The following is a 5,183-nucleotide window of genomic DNA, read 5'->3' as shown; positions in this document are numbered from 1 at the left end:
AGTCCTGACTCAGGCTCAACAACAGAGGCAGGTTATAATCATGTCCACACAACTGAGGCAGGATAAGGATTAAGCAATAGGGGAAGGGTGAGATCAAACCCCTTGTAAGAAAGGAAGGTTGGATCTAGTCGAACCAACCGAAGTGATTCAGCTCAGATGGAGCTGAATATAAAGAATTGCATTGGCAGAAGACTAATTAAAAGAAGGGTCACCAATTATTTAAAAAAGTGTTTCCAAGAATCAACATGGACTCAGCAAAGAAAAATCTTGATTTACCAACTTATCAGAGTTCCATAGCAAAATTACAAAACTCATACAGGACAGATAGGTCTAGGCAGACTTCATTTTCTTGGATTGTCAGAGAGCTTTTGACGCTTTTCCTCACATGCAATTCGTATGCAAACTCGAAAAAATAGGTTGTTGTATCGGGAAAAGTAGCAAAGTGGGCGAAAGAATACCTTTCAGGAAGAAAGCAAAGAGTCATAGTAAGAGAAGACAAAATCGAAAGATTCTGTACCAAAGTCAGCAGACTGATTGAAAGACACATAAACTGTTCCTTCATAATATATTGAATGATAAATTTACACTATACTCTCCTGACTAATTAGTGATAAAGAAATCGCTAAGGAGTTCATGGACCAGGAATCGACGACTGTAGTAATTGGGAAAACCTTCTCTGGAAAGATATAGCAACTTAGAGAGTGTTAATATTCATCTATGAAATTAGAAATGAACTCCTCTGGATGGGAGAGGGGGGAGGGGGGTCCGATTTTGTACTTACTCAGGTTCTTCTGTTTTTCTTCTCGGAGTTAGATGGTTTCAGGTTTGTTTATAAACAGTTATCCGTCACTGTGAAGACACAGAATGGATAAAAGTGCACAGGTTGTTGCACCCAATTTGTTATTGCAAAACAATTAAATTACATTGATTGGATTTTATTTGAAAGGAGAATAATAATTTGATATATATATATTTGCAACTTTCATTTGTTTTATTGCAACTCTGAATTCTTTTTATGTAACAGAATATCAGTTTGAACAAGATATTAAAATAATTGATAGCCCATGACGACGGTTCTGAAATACTTTGATCGTTCGTAGTTTTATTGCAATCATTATTTAAAATTTGTTCTCTAGTGTCCCCCAATGTTTTGAAGCTCTTCATTCTCCTACCTCTCCCTACTTCAACCTCTAATACTGTCTCCATTCAGTCTCTTCTCGTGTCGTCTCCTCTCTCTCTCTCTCTCTCTCTCTCTCTCTCTGTCTCTCTCTGTCTCTCTCTCTCTCTCTCTCTCTCTCTCTCTCTCTCTCTCTCTCTCTCTCTCTCTCTCTCTCTCTCTCTCTCTCTCTCTCTCTCTCTCTCTCTCTCTCTCTCTCATTATTCGTCACAACGAAAAATTAGAAAAATAATAAAAGCTGTGACGATCGTCACTGAAAATCTTGAAAAAATGGTTCAAACTTCTCTTGGTGTTTCAAGCCAGCGGCTTGAATCCCTTGCATAATTACGACCTATTCTAATTACATCTTGAATTGCACTAAAGACGTTGCTGGGGAATATGCAACTGATAATATTTTTGAGACAAAGAAGGCAGGATGGTGTGCTCACTACGTCATAAAGGCAGAGTGATGAGTTATGAGTTATGATGCAAGATTCACTGTGTTATGAAGACAGAGTTATGGAGAAAACGTAGCCAGAAGTATAGAAAATAGATGATTTAATCGCTGTGTCATGAGGAGAGACTTACTAAGACTCAGTGAGGTTTTTTTGCTGTTTAGCGAAGGCATAGGCATCATATTAGGATTAAAATTTTCGCTGTGCTATAAAGCCAGAGCAATTAAAGAAAGACAGAGTATTTAAAGTGGCATGAATCAAGTTTTCTCACCGTCGGTTGTGTAATATACTGACTCTAGATCTATTTTATTTTTTCTCAACCATATCTACTACAACGATTTTTTTATCTCTCTCTATCTAACACTCACACACACACACCTATACACACCTAGGTTTTTTATTTGTACTTGTAATTGTGTGTGTGTGTGTGTGTGTATGTGTGTGTGTGTTTACTAGTTGTGTTTTTACGGGGGTTGAGCTTTGCTCTTTCGGCCCGCCTCTCAACTGTCAATCAACTGTTTACTAACTACTTTTTTTTTTTTTTCCCCACACCACACACACACACCCCAGGAAACAGCCCGTGACAGCTGACTAACTCCCAGGTACCTATTTACTGCTAGGTAACAGGGGCATTCAGGGTGAAAGAAACTTTGCCCATTTGTTTCTGCCTCGTGCGGGAATCGAACCCGCGCCACAGAATTACGAATCCTGCGCGCTATCCACCAGGCTACGAGGCCCCCACACCAGGCTACGAGGCCCCCACGTGTGTGTGATGAAAACGTGTAAAAGCAAGTCCCATACTTAACGAAGTTCCAACGATACTTAACTTTTAAAACTACAATGACCCTGACAAAGTGAAATTATATTTTATCCTGGCTGCAACTAATATTTACTAACATCAGGGCACACAAGAAGGGTCGACAATTCTTGTATATTCTATACAGTCTGCAGACTTTATACAATATGCCAGCGGGGTCGCCTATACCTGTCGGTGGAGGGTAATGTCATATCAGCTTTCAACTGGTGATTGCACAAACCAAAGGTGACGTCTTCAAGACAAAATCTTCCCAACTGGGTTGCTGTTGATATGTTGAGGCTGCGGCAGGGTGCTCGCAACAGTCTGCTGGACTAGCATATGAAGCTTGCCACTAGGCCAGGCTTGTAGAGTAGAAGAACTCCCAGAAACCACTCTGGGTACACTCTCGAGGTATACACCCCAGGCACACTCCAGGCACACTCCAGGTACACTCCAGGTATACTCCAGTAGTGAAGCAGCGGCTGACGAGGTGACAAGTAGACTCATTTACTTTTCATCGCAACAAGATTTAACGTTGAAATAAACCCACTATAAGTTGTGCTTGTAAGAAAATTTTATTTCAATTAAATAAGCTAACTACCAGGTGCCTATTTTGTAAATATTTTCAAACCGGTTAGATAAATAAAATACGTGTTGTGTTGCCTGTGTTGTAAGTGTTGCCTTCCCGGGTTACAGTTGTTGCCGGAAATTGTCAGTTCTATTTGGCAAACAATATTTATTATCTTCTTGAGCTTATTGTCGGAGATAAACTTGGCCATCGAGTATTAAAGCAAAACATGATTCTATGGAATTACATTTTTCTTCCATTGGAGTAAATAATTTGCTTATTGAGCAACTGTGATGAGTTTTTCTATTTGTATTTACTGTTTGTGCGTACAAGATCAAGCTGTTAGCTCTTGGACCCCGCCTTTCTAGTAATGAATATCGATCAAATTGTGACTATCATATCTACTATATATACACTTCTCACACATACACATACATATACACACAGGTCATCGCGCCGAGCAGACGGCGCTCGGGATTCGTAATTCAATGGGACCGGGTTTGATTCCCAGTCGAGGCAAAAATAATTGGATAGTTTATATTCACCCGATGCGTCTGTTCATCTAGTCTTCAGCCATTACCAGCTGCCCAGATATCTCTTTACTGCTAGATGAACATAGTTGTCAGGTGAAAGAAACTCTACCCATTTGTTTCAGCAATGGCCAGGAATCAAACCCGGACCCTTTGTACTTAGACTCCCCAACGGTGTCTGCTCGGACCTGTGTGTGTGTGTGTGTGTGTGTGTGTGTGTGTGTGTGTGTAATTACCTAAGAGTAATTACCTAAGTGTAGTTACAGGATGAGAGCTACGCTCGTGGTGTCCCGTCTTCCCAACACTCTGTCATATAACACTTTGAAAAAAAAAAATACGTTTTCGCAGTGAGTAGGATTCGAACCTACGCGGGAAGATCCCATCTGATTTCTAGTCAGACGCCTTAACCACTCGGCCATCACTGCTTGTGATGTGTGTGTGTGTGTGTGTGTGCATGTGTGTTTTTGTGTGTGTGTGTGTGTGTGTGTGTGTGTGTGTGTGTGTGTGTGTGTGTGTGTGTGTGTGTGTGTGTGTGTGTGTGTGTGTGTGTGTGTGTGTGTGTGTGTGTGTGTGTGTGTGTGTGTGTGTGTGTGTGTGTGTGTGTGTGTGTGTGTGTGTGTGTGTGTGTGTGTATGCAGTGCTTATGAGGGTGTAATAATGTACAGCTTTAGGGTGACAGTTGCCCACAGTTGTGGAAAATGATATTTCGGGGCCGGCTGCGTTGCAAGAATTGTGTGCTAGACCATTTCTCATTGCGGTGAGGGCATCGAAATTCCCATCTCCTTGAGGAAGATGAGAAAGAGTTTTGTAATAATTTCCTTCGGCCTTTAGTGTTGTAAGGACTTTAGGAAAGGATAGGAGTCAACAACAAACATTTATATATATATGCCTTGGTCTGTAAGATAAATGTCTGCAAAGTCTTATTCATACTCTCTTCCTCAGATGATATAAAGGTAGAGAAACGGCCTTTCCTCAAGGAGGAGTAGGAGGAGGAGGCGTATCTTCCCCTTTCCTCTGGCTGTTATGCACTTTGCACTCTCAACAGTCTCACGGAACCACATATTTCTCTCTGGCGAGTTATTATCTCTGTCTCCTAAGTACTCATCTATTTGTGCTTGCGGGGGTTGAGTTCTGGCTCTTTGGTTCTGCCTCTCAACTGTCAATCAACTTGTGTACAGGTTACTGAGTCTATTAGGCTCTATCATATCTACACTTGAAACTGTGTATGGAGTCAGCCTCCACCACATCACTGCCTAATGCATTCCATTTGTCAACCACTCTGACAATTAAAAATTTCTTTCTAATATCTCTGTGGCTCATTTGGGCACTCAGTTTCCACCTGTGTCCCCTTGTGCGTGTGCCCCTTGTGTTAAATAGCATGTCCTTATCTACCCTATCAATTCCAAGTGCCTCTGTGCTGCTGTCCAAGTGAATACTCTTATGTAACAATCAGTGTTCTTGTGATGGACTACTACCCATTTCCCAATCTATTCCAATCTGAGATTCGAATAGACCCCTCGGTGTTTCTAAACCAATCCTGGTAATTTGAGCGCAGCGTATGCATCTATGATGGGCTACCTCGCCTAATTTGTTACTTTCCATCCCATTAAAACAAATCACATAACCACGTGTTCCAGATTGGCTAAGATATTCACGTGACCCAATCACCGCAGCTTCA

General features: G+C 41.3%; 1 non-coding gene across 1 annotated transcript; it reads right to left on the bottom strand.

The window, feature by feature from the left end:
- Positions 1–3,848: 3,848 nt before the first annotated feature.
- Positions 3,849–3,930, bottom strand: TRNAS-AGA (transfer RNA serine (anticodon AGA)). Its single transcript has one exon. It is a non-coding gene; the product is annotated as a tRNA-Ser (tRNA).
- Between the last annotated feature and the right edge of the window lie 1,253 nt (positions 3,931–5,183).

The sequence above is a fragment of the Procambarus clarkii genome, chromosome 18 (assembly GCF_040958095.1).
Source record: "Procambarus clarkii isolate CNS0578487 chromosome 18, FALCON_Pclarkii_2.0, whole genome shotgun sequence".
Classification (NCBI taxonomy): domain Eukaryota; kingdom Metazoa; phylum Arthropoda; class Malacostraca; order Decapoda; family Cambaridae; genus Procambarus; species Procambarus clarkii.
The sequence above is the reverse complement of the archived record's forward strand: the minus strand, read 5'-3'. Positions and strand labels throughout refer to the sequence as shown.